At 36.9% G+C, this 12,438-nt stretch overlaps 1 protein-coding gene across 1 annotated transcript in view; it reads right to left on the bottom strand.

The window, feature by feature from the left end:
- ldlrad4b (low density lipoprotein receptor class A domain containing 4b) overlaps nucleotides 1-12,438 on the bottom strand; it is a 75,257-nt gene that overhangs the window by 62,371 nt on the left and 448 nt on the right. The window lies entirely within an intron of this gene.

A 12,438-nucleotide genomic window follows, 5' to 3' on the forward strand; every position in this document is an offset into this window, starting at 1 on the left:
AAAAAGGGACAAGCTTCATTATTTAGAATTCAGTGAGTTGAAGCATGTAACTTTTTCAGTGTCAAAATACTTTCTTCTCTCCTAGCTTAATATGCAGAGACAACTATAAGTAAGCTTATAATACTGTAGGTTAATTTTCTTGAAAACTCCAAGCACTGTCTTTCTAAGGAGTTATGAAAATTGCTGTTTTTAGAGACTCAATTAGACCCTGTCCCTACAACGTTACTCAACCAATGGTGTGAGTTGGGGGCGGGACTTTCATATTGTTTTACTAACTGCAGATAGGGGCCTATTCAGAAAGCAAAGTTTATTTTTGCAATTCTGTTTGGTGGCGCTAATGGCACAGAAATGAAACGCATCAGCTTTATGAACATAAAAAAAACATTATTAAGAAATCTTACCAACTGAATGTGAGCCTAACAGGAGGATATTCAAAATTCAGTTAAAGACAGGAGGAATAAAATTGTCCTTGATCTTTTGGTCATTGTACTATAAAAACATACTGTAAGTTTCAGAACTGAAAACTTCCTCCTTAATAGAAAAATAGCATTTATTTAAAACAGGCTCTAGAAACAGGCCATTTGGAATCTGTGGAGCTTGTGATGTCACAAGGATCAAATACTTCTGCTGCCCCAGCAAGACATCAACACATATTTTTCATCATTGCACCTTTGGCTCCGCCCACTGGTGCTCACAGTCAGTCACACAGGTGAAGAGGAGAGATGGGCCTGTCATGAGAGATTCATCTAGGTGGATTTACACAGGACACCTTCATTTGCCTTCATCTGTATTTAAATGTTTTCTACACTAGAAGACTAGATTTGACTGTTTTCATGCATCTTGCGCTGCATATAAAGGACGCAATATAAAGTTATTACTATAAAAAAGGAGACCTCCATTCTGTTTCATTCAGCTATGCTGTTTCCTGTTGTTTTGAATGCGTACTGGACCGTTTTTGCACCCATCTGTGCTATATTTAATTGTTGGTCCTTTGTAAACATGGACTAGATGGACTTCTTTGATTGTTTCAATGGGATTCCGGCGATGTGCACCACGTTGTAAGAGTGAACAAGGCACTTTTGATGAACGTAAAAGAACAAACACTTCGATGTTTACAATAATTAATCTGAAAATGTCTGTTTGTATTTTACTTGATCTGTTCACTGATTAAGTTTGTTAGAGGCGTATACTGTTTGATAGATAACTCACTTTCAAGAAACAGGAAAGATTTCCAACTTTAAATAAATAAATAATTACATGTGTAGGATATTTGCATTGTAGGGATGTACATGCAGATTTCAGATATAAAATCGGTGATTAAATGACTAATGTTTACTCGCTGAAATGAGATGATTTCTTATTATGTCGATAGGGACATTGGAATGTTTGGGCATAGCAATATGGCGGTGCAGTGGCTTCACTAATATGACATCATGAGTAATCCAGTTCTATATTATACATCAGCGGTATCAGCGCATCGCTTGTGAAAAGCTAGACAGGCAGTCAAGAAACCAACCAGACACAGAAATACATTCGAACACACAAATGACAGAAAACTCCTACAATTGTGGGTGTGTCTCTTGAAGCATTGAGTTTGACTAGATTGAACAGCAGCCACACTGAAACAAACTGAAATGACTGTAATAAACCTGCTAAAATTTTCTCTCTATCTCGGTCTGTCTACTGGATGTGTGATGTGATATCAGCATGGGTCCTGACACTTTTTCTCTCTCTGTGCCTGGTTAAATCACGATGAAGCTTTATAGCAGCCTAGTGAGCCTACCATATGTGAGATTGCGCTAAATGCCATGTCTCTAGGCTGGGTGCTAGGGTTGACTACATCTGATGGTGTCAGTGCATATTAGAATGTACAGATATCCTCAGGTCAACAATGTACAGGAGGTTTTATGCTCCCATATTAATCCTCCATGAATTCAATTAATTCAACAGCTCAAAGTGTGCTTTGAGAAAGCAAAATAGTTTTCACTACCTCTAATTTTCTAATAGTTATAAGAATCATAAGATACAAGGAAACATCTGACACCTGAGATTGCAGTGATACAAACCACATTTTGCACAAATTTGACAACAAATTTGCATTTGAAATTTCACTTTTAAAATTTACAACCATACTGTTATGGAACAATATAAGGGTGAGTAAATTATCTGAATTATTCATTTTTGGGGAAACTATTCCTTTAAGACATCTGACCAGCTTTAAAAACGACACTTAAAATGATTGAGCTCAAGAAGAGTGTCAAAACAGTCATTATCCTCTTCAATTCATTTTGCCATCCAATTCTGGCAGTTCCATCAAGTTCAGATGGACCAGCCAAAAAGGCAAATATGTAACTCATCCACCTTAATGAACAGGAAAGTGAAAATATTTCTCATCTCACATGCCTTCAGGGCACTCATGTCTGCTGGTAATCAGCCAGATTAACACTTTTCCTGCACGGGACCTACAGTGACCTGACAACCAGGATCTGCAGGTTAGCAAATGTCAACTTAGCTGTCTGGGAAAGTCTGTTTCCGGTTACCGGTTTTTAGTGCTGAACCCTAACTGTAAGCCACACGCTGGCCTCAATACTTCTACACAGACACTGGTTAGTTTAGAATAGATAAAACAGAATTAATTTATGACAGCGTGTCTGTCTGCACAGTGTCAGTTTGGGTGTTGTTAGTCTCTCCACCCCACCAAAACTGCAGTATCTGCATTCCTTCTGCAGCTCTCTCTTTCTATAAACAATCTCTTTTACTCTTTAATAATCATTATACCCATTTTTGGGTCTTGGTTGCCCCTAGTGACAGCACCTAATCCCACTTCTTACTGCATGTCATTTACCTCACATGTCTTAAGAGAACAGTTTATTTAGCTTAACATTCAATACTGAATGGCCAAGAGGACAAAATTTGGGAAGTATTCAAATATGTTCAAGATTTCGGCTGCCCTAGCAACAGCAAATGAGATTACTTGCTTTCTGCACCAAAAAAGAAAACCGATTACCCTTTAATATAATGCACTAAATCTGTAAACATAAATTGATTTATTCATCAGATCAGGCCTTATATTGGCAACTCCATATGTTATTTATATCACAAAGTTGAGACAATACATGAAGGTAGAGGGCAAATTTAAGTACAATCAATAATATTTGAAAATGAAATGTAGAAAAAAGGCTGAAATCAATCTGTCTTCCAAGAACTGAAAGCACAAGAAAGACACACATTACCAGACTCACAACTCAAACACAGTCTGCAAACAAGCATAAGTCTTTGAAGCACACGTCTTATCAGTTTTAGGATCTTTCCTCTCAGCCAATCAATCAACAGCCCTCCGAGACTCCACCCACAGCGTCTAGACAGTCAGGCCTTTGCTGCTCCACTGCATTCTTCAGCGGTGCTCACCAGAGAGGTCAGACAGGTCAAGTCTAGCATGAGCTCATAGACACTTGTTCTTCAGGGCTCTTACATGTGACATGATTTTTGATAGCTGGAGAATTTGTAGGAAGAGGATTTCAACTTTTAATAAGTAAAAGCATGGTTTTGTAAGGCAGTAAGTAATACATATCTTGGTTTAAACTGCAGTCCCCATACTTTTATGATTTGAAAGATGTTTGCACAAAAATCTGACTGATCAGACAGTGAAGTAAACATTTATTTTATTTTTAGCCATGTTTGTCTGTGTAAACGTTGCTAGGGTGTTGCCAGATGGTTGCCAGAACATTGCTATGCGTTTATAAGGTGTTTTGGGTGTTATATTGACTGTTGCTTTACAGTTGCTAAAGTAAAGGTAAAAAGCAGATTGATGTCACAGGAAGTTTTGTGATCTGATTTTTTTTGCAAGGATGTATTGTCTCTCCCTTACGAATTTCTGAACTGTGCCCAAGTGGCTGAAGCTGGAACTGTTCAACAGTTGAACATATGCACACAATTGCGCGACACACAGTTCAAGACGTGAGCAAATATTATATGAATTAAACATTCTGGTCCCTAAAGGGCTAGTTGATTTTTTTTTTATAAATTAAAATGTACATTTTGACACTATTTCTATTGCATTTTTTATTAAATCAAGAAATCAAGGTTTTGCATTAAAATATTAGCATGCCGTGAAGCTCTTGGAGCTTCATAAGCGCTATTTGCATAAGGGAAATTATATTATTGCTGATTATAAAGTGGGCTTTCAATCAATGTATTTTTATCCCACCTGGAAACCTGGCTTCTCTATATGATGATTGGTCGAACTCTCACAGGGCTGAACCACGTAACAAACATTGAAATGATGATGTATGTGAGTGACAGCATTTAAAATTAAAACACAATGGCTGTCATTCAGTTGGAGCAGAGTGATTGGTGGTACAGAAGTTGGTTGCTAAAGTTAATTCATTCAGTGATAACAAATCTTCATTTTGCCATTGGCATTTGTACATGTTGTAAATACAAATTTTTATGTAATTAAATAAATACAAATAATATTTATATTTTATATAATATTAAAATATTAAAAAGATGTGAGTACGGCATCTGTGCTTCCTCTCTTTTATGATTTCACTGGTCCACAGGTAAGGCTCAATCCCTCCTTATTGTAAGTCTACTGGATGAATTTGTCAGTTTAATCCTCCACATGACTTCAGTTGTCATTCATATCTGTATTACAAACATTGTGGAACGAGTTAAATTTTAATAAGTAGTGTGATGGGTTTGTTCAAATCCCCAAGTATGAGTTGTGCTGCTAGCCTTAAGCAAGCACCACTAATTATTGATTGATTAAAATTGAGGTAGATAAGAGGCTAAATAAACCCTCACACACACTGACAACAGCCTTGTCTGATTTTGCTTGGTTCAAATGATGGGTCACCTTCTTCCAGGCTGGTGAGGGGCCAAGTAAAGATGCTGTAAATAATTAGTCCTAAAAGTTTGTGTTTGCAATGTCCTCTAGAGGAGCTGATGTCAAAGTCAAGCTGCAGAATAAGAGAGAGAGAATTAAAGAGACAGCAAATAACCGGGAAGGGGAGAGTGGGAGAGTGCTTGGTGCAGAGTGCTGCAGTGTCCTGTATCAGAACAGAGATCAGCTTTGAAGCACTAGGGAGAGTCATTAGAGGACTCATACCTACACTATAGCATCAATGACTGGTTGAGTTTCTCACTGGGTAAATCTCAACAAGGTTAAAAAATACACACAAAGGGTTGATGCAATTTATGGTAGCTGGATTAATACCTACTGTACAGATCATGTCAGTTGGTTGCTTGACTACGATTGGACACATTTTTTTAGGTTGCATTTACAAAAGATGCATTACTGCATTCAAAAAACAGCTAGTCAGCAGCTCAGCTGAATGGAACAGAATACAGGGGTCTCAAAACACACTTTTAAAAGTTGGGCTGGTCATAACTTCACACGGCATCTTAAAACGCAACGCTCGTGGCAGGTAAGGCTGGGCAATAATTCTTAAATTATATCTCAATATTTTTCAGCCTATTGACGATATTTGATTTATATCTCAATTATTATGTATGTGCTCTGAAATGGCTCAAATGTGTTGTTTATTTCAGGGGAACCATAATTTCATCCAAACAGTCATTGTAGATTCAATATTTTAAAGACATTACATAGATTTCTATTTCTATTCTATTTATTTTAATTATATTTATATTTCATATACAGTGATCCATAGTAGCTTAATAAAAAGCATTATTTACCTTCATATGTTTTTACTAATACATTTTTGTGAAAGAATAAGGTGTGCAAAACTACTTCAATCTCTGACTTATTTTTGAAACCCCAGTTGATCATTGCATAATACAAAATTATTACTGGGACACATCAGGTTTATTATTATAACATAATGCTGAATTATCATTTTTATTCAGATCATTAGATTTGCATTATACAAAAGTAATATATTTCTGTCCTTTTTACTTCACCTCCACCGGGGGGCTTTTATTTTGACACTGAAAGTGCTGCAGTATTCACTTCAACTTCACAAGGAGATTTTATTGTGACACAGAAAAGGCAATGTGTATTTGACAGTTTACAATGTCCCGTATTTCCTGAAATGCTGCAGTGTCCTGCTTTTCTGTTATTCTGTGCCGCATTTATAGAATTTAGAACTTGTATACATTACTAATGTCGAGAACTGATCTAAGAGCGCCGCCATGCACACAGATCAGCGCTTCACCAGTTTGTTCTGAATCACACACAGACTGTGTTTATCTGCCTTTAAATCGCAGCCTTTAGTGGATTAACAATCACATATTACCAACTTGCCATTTTGATGTATTTTCATTAATTGCACAGCTCTGAAGGATTGATAAATTAGTTTACTGGTGCGCACTTTATGAAACTTAAATGGCCAAATGAAAGCACATTAAAATCATCGTGATATTCACGATATTGGTCAACTTTACATTCGATATACCGATATATCGCCCAGCCCTAGTGGCAGGATGCTAAAATGTAAAAACAAATATGCGTGATACGATGGCCAAACACATCCATCTTATGTACTTAGTTGTAGCAGCAGTGTTTAATAAAGAGATAGTTCATCATGTTGTTCAAAACCCATTTGACTTTCATCCGTGGAACATAAAAGGAGATGTTAGACTGTAGTAGACCGCCTCAGTCACTAGTGTGAAACTTCACTGGCCTCACAATTCAACTATGATTCAAAGGATAATGATTTGATTTCAAAACCATTCTCAATGCATTTGTCCTCCAATTTTTGGAATCAATACACACACTCCATATTAAATAGCATTAAATTAATAAAAATGAATCGAACCCCAGCCCCATAACTATCGGTTGCTGGTCCAGGATGGCTAAATGAGGTGTTTTCTTCTGTGAGAATGTAGATGTCTGCTTCTACTTTCCATACCACAGGTGACAGTTTTGCGACACAAATAGCGCTGTTGCGCATGCACACTGTTTAGAAAAGCGAGAGACCAGCAATGAGCAACAGGCATAGAAATAGAAAGCGCAAAAAATAACTAGAACATAAAAGCATCACCAACGTCTCACAATCCTCTGTGTCATCATTTTCAGCTTTTTTTTTCCTTTTTGTACAAGTCCAATAACAGGTGGCACGAGCACATCTTTCATGTTGTTTGTTGATGTGCGATTACAAATAAACTCTCCCGTTGCTATATGCTAGAGTTTGTGAATGATATTCAGGATCTTAGTTTGTGTGGTTGATACATCTAGTCTTTCATCAGTCCTGTAATGCATGCTTGGTATTAGTATATGAATTTCTGGACATTTTCTTCTAACATATCACTCTGTATCTAGCATGCACTTAAGTTCCACTGCACTGCAGCAGTTTAAATCTGAATTTTTGGATAATGCATTGGAGAACAGATTTTTTTTTCTCCCACCACTGTCAGTCACCATTCACTTTCATTGTGTGGAGAAACGATGCAATGAATCTGAAGGGTGAATAAGTTTAGCATAGTGCCTAACATCTCATTTTAAGTTCCATGAGAGAAAGTAAGTCAAACTGCAACATGAAGATGAGTAATTGATGAGATCATTTCTATCACTTTAAAGGGGATGAATTTAAAGATGCAACTTCTCCAAGAGAGTTTTATCGTGTAAACTGTCTATAAACTAAACTACAGCAAAGAAATATTAAAACTAAAAAAAAAAGACATTAAAATAAAAAAACAAAGAAGAACTAAATGGCTAGTCAGCTGTTGGATGATTAAGAGTCCAAAAATAATATATATATATATATAAAAAACAGATTATTGTGTGGTACTGCCAGTCCTGAAAGCATAACTCTGCAATGACTGCACAAACTGAATGCTAGTGAATGTCTCCATCTCTGACATCCCAGGACAACATTTCCCCTCCTGTCCCGGCATGTCTCCATCTGTCTCCCACCACAGTAGGCCAAGCAGGGACCCCAGCCCTATCAGACCATCTCTGCCATATGCCTCTGTTCTGAGATTATCCGCAGGGATCAGCCTCAGGACTGAGAGAGACCATCCATTCCAATCTGAGCCCAAACTGTAGTACCATCAAAACAGGGTATAAACTCACTGTCCACATGCTCCTAAAAAATAGATGTCTACTGCACTGATTTATGCAGAATAAGCAGTGTGTATCGGTGCTTGTTTCATAATGAAGGAGAGTGAGCAGAGGACTCATAGGTGGTTTGACCTTTTCCATAAGTGTCTGGCTGTGTTCACTGCCTCCAAGCCTCTCTTTTTGGCTGTGTTGTCTCTTCTCCTGTCTAAGTATGCTGTGAGGGGGTGCAAGTAATTTTAAGATCCTCTTGGGGGTCTGCGCTGAAGCATTCCATCTTACAATGATCTGAGCCCTGTTCTGCAGTGTCTCAGATAATGACAGACCGCAGGGTTTGGAGAAGGACAGCTGATCCCAGTTCAGCATGTGTGCGGCTCCTAACCAAAGCCCTTATGCCACCTGACGTTTCAGTGCCAGAGGCCAGATGATGTGGTTCGCAGCAAGACAGGAAGCTTGGCGTACGATGACTCCACGTCAGACAGACGGCTCTCAGCTAGACAGGAAGCTTTCTTCCCACAAGCAGTGAGTGTTCCGGTCTGGAGTGGGCTGCTGTCCCAGCTCTCAGCCTCAAATCAATCACACACCAACAGGATAGCGCTCAATGTACTTTGCTTTACCACTACAACATATTTAAACAAAAAACGAGATCCGATATAAACACAACTAGCTAAATTAAAACGCATGTGAAACTTATATTATATTTTGTTTTGTACACAAACGTTACGAAGAACAATTTTAAAATAAGAACTTCAAAGAACTATGCTTTTCTTTTGGAGATGTTTTAAATGAACTACATGTGTCAATAAAAATGAGGACATTTCTGAACAAAAAGTAAATTACATAGAAACCAATATTGACTGCTTGAGGGGAATGCACATTCATAAACTCTGATATACATAAAGTCTATCACATTATTATCATTGCACATGTTTTTATTCAGAAAATGTGGTGAAAGTTAGCTTTTTATAAAATCTCTGTCTGTGTTAAGAGATTTCATGCTTATATACACATACTGTACTGGTATGATCATCTTCTGAGTTCGCTCCACATTTTTTCCACCATTAAAGCAGATCCTCGTCGATTGATTAGCATGAGTCCAATAAGAACAGAATAAAAAATTTAATTCAATAGGGATCAGAATATTAGAAGTATTGCCACACTTTGCTTTAGAAGCACAGACGGCAAGATATGTCTTCTCTCATCCAACACCTCAACAACAGGTATCCACGGTGCCCCCAGTAGTCTGCATGTGCTGCGCGCTTTGCAGAGTGATCTGCTGTTTGTCATCTATTCCACCCACATAGCATGTGTGATGATTTTGATGAGGTATCAGTGAATGAACGGCCAGATTCACACATTTTTTTAGAAGCGCACACCACATGCAGACTGTATATTTATTTATCTACATCTCATCCTTGTGTGGTTTAATCTTCATACCTGGGCATATCATAACTTTACTTTGATTAAGCTAACAGGGGCTGAGTTAAAAGGGGCTTGAGTTGAGACTTTATAGAAGACTGACATCCATGATGTAAAAAAACGTTTTTTTTATTATTTGAGTTAAAATCTGAATTTGTTCATTAGAATTGATTTTGATGCATTGTATTCTTCTAACAAGTGTCTTACTTTTCCTAATGCAAATTAGACTTGTCTTATTAAAGACAGCTGTGAGCTTGTTTTATGCAACATGCTTTCTCTGGCATCTTTAGTTAGTCAGACTAATTGTTAGATGCAGTCTTAGATCAGATCCAGGTTGCATATAAATGTGTTGTTAAATAAATGTGTATAAAAAAAAGGGTTTTTAAATCTTCAGAACTGAATGAACAACCCAAACATGTGATGGTCACTCAGTGAGTCCAGTGGGTTATTCAGATTGTCCTTAGACAGAGAGTGTTTTGTGCAGACGGACAGACAAGTCTGCTGACACACCGCAAGTCCTGTTAAGCTTCTTGCACTATTTGGACCGATTTATCATTCTTCAGCCCTTGAGCTCCACGCGCCTCCACGACTCACTGTTACACTTGGCCCGATGCCACCACAGATCCATCAGACGACACTCTGACACACCTCACTGTCTGCCTAGAGCAGATGACATCACAGCTGGGACACAAGCTCATCTTTCAGGAGTGGAAAGTGTCCTTCTGTGTGTCAATAAACGTCATTCAGGTGTAACAGAGGAACAGCTCACATTCATATATATATATATATATATATATATACACAGAATGGACATGAGGCAACACTTCAAGATAAGCATGACATAGTTATGGACAGACAGCAAGAAAGAGTCAATGAGTGAATGCAAGAGAAAAGTTAAATAAGTGATGGCTTAAAAGGGATAGTTCGCCCAAAAATTTAAATCTGTGATTATTTACTAATGCTCATTTGGTTCCAAATCCAAACCTAAATCATTTTCAATCTTTCATACACTACAATAGGTGAATTCCAGAAGGATTTCCAGGCTGCTCTTTTCCATAATTAAAGTAAATGAGAACTTCCAAAAAAGCACTATAAAAGTGTCATGAAAGTGGTCCATAGCACCAGAGCATTAAATTCCACTCAAAAACAGATTTATTTAAAAATATCATAGCTTTGTAGGTCCATTCAATACAAGTGAATGATGGCCAGAACTTTGATGATCCAAAAAGCACATAAAGGTATCATAAATGTAATCCATAAGACTCTCCATGTCTTCAGCAGTGACATGATCTGGGTGAGAAATAGATAAATATTTAAGTCCTTTTTAACTATAAATCTCCGCCTTTGACCAGCCCACCAGTAGGTGGCGATATGCACGAAGAATGCAAATCGTGAATGCAAATAACAAAACAAAAGAACTTGGCACTGAAAGTGAAAGTGAAAGAGGAGATTTATAGTAAAAAAGGACTTAAATATTGATCCGTTTCTCTACGCCTATTATATCGCTTCTGAAAACATGGATTTAACCACTGGAGCTATATGGATTACTTTTATGCCACTTTTATATGCTTTTTTAAGTTTCAAAGTTCTGGCCATCATTCACTAGCATTTTGAGGACCTTTAGAGATGAAATATTTTTCAAAAAATCTTTGTATTCTGCAGAAGAAAGAAAATCACACCCATCTGGGATGGCGTAAATGATTAGATAATTGTAATTTTTTTTAATGATTGTAAATCAGTTTTGTGAACTGTTCCTTTAAATAATTCCTGTTCCTCACACAAGACAATTGTATGGCTTAAAAAAACTTGGGTTATTGCACACAAGTCATAGACTACTTTTATGATCATCAAAATGATCAAGTCATTTTGAGGCTTGACAGCCCCAGTCCTCATTAACTTTCATTATGTGTAAAAGAGTGGCCAGGATATTCTTAAAAATTTAACTTTTGTGTTCCACAGAAGAAAAATAGTCATATTGGTTTGGAATGACATGAGGGTGAGTAAATAATCAAATACTTTCATTTTTGGTTGAACTAAAAATGAACAAAAAAGCCCTCTATCTGGCAGCACGTGATACAATCAAGTCTGTGTCTCTCAACTGGGCCAGAACCTGCAGCGCACAGGAAAGGACAAGAGAGCAAGTCTAAAACCGGGCCAAACAAGTCTGGACAGGGTCAGCTGACACACAGGGCACAGACAGGAGGGCACAAACACACATGCAGTGCAGTCCCCTTCTCAGTCTCACAAGTATAACATTTCAACAACCAATTAATAAAGCCTGAATAACATGAATTATCAAGAAGTCTCACAGTGAGGCAGAGTAAGAGTTTGCAAATGAACAAAAACAACATCTAACATCCATATCTTATTCTTCTGAACTTTAAGAAAATGTTCTGTCTTTCCGGACAGCTAAAGCGAAATATTGAATTTCAAAGCTGCAAATTCATAAACAAATATGATGATAAAACACTGGACATCTGGACTTAAAAAGAACTGTGTGAGCCGTAAATTCAACAGTTCTAAACTAAGGCACTAAAAAATTCCCTACATTTAATAGAGAATCCTAAAATAAAAAAATGTAAGAACAAAAATAGGCTTTTATGAATAATAGGCATATACGAAATAAGACTTTTAGTAATGACAAATATTTATTAAAAACTTAATTTTATTAATAAATATTAATTATAATAATTCTATCATAAACAATTATATAGCTTAAGATAATAAGTAGCCTAATCATTATAAAAACATGTTACACTATTTAAAATGATAATAAATTAATCTTCATCGTATATTATAAAAAAGCAATAAATACAGCATTATATAAATATTAATAAAACTAAATATGATCGTTATAAATTATTAATAAACTTATGTCGTTCATCACAGGATTTGAAAATTGCTGATTATGGCAGAATAAAGACAGCTAGCGCTCTGTCCCAAAATGAGCCCGATTATGTCTAGATGAAGAACTGGGTTACATTCTTCTGACTCCC

The sequence above is a fragment of the Xyrauchen texanus genome, chromosome 17 (genome assembly GCF_025860055.1).
Source record: "Xyrauchen texanus isolate HMW12.3.18 chromosome 17, RBS_HiC_50CHRs, whole genome shotgun sequence".
Lineage (NCBI taxonomy): Eukaryota > Metazoa > Chordata > Actinopteri > Cypriniformes > Catostomidae > Xyrauchen > Xyrauchen texanus.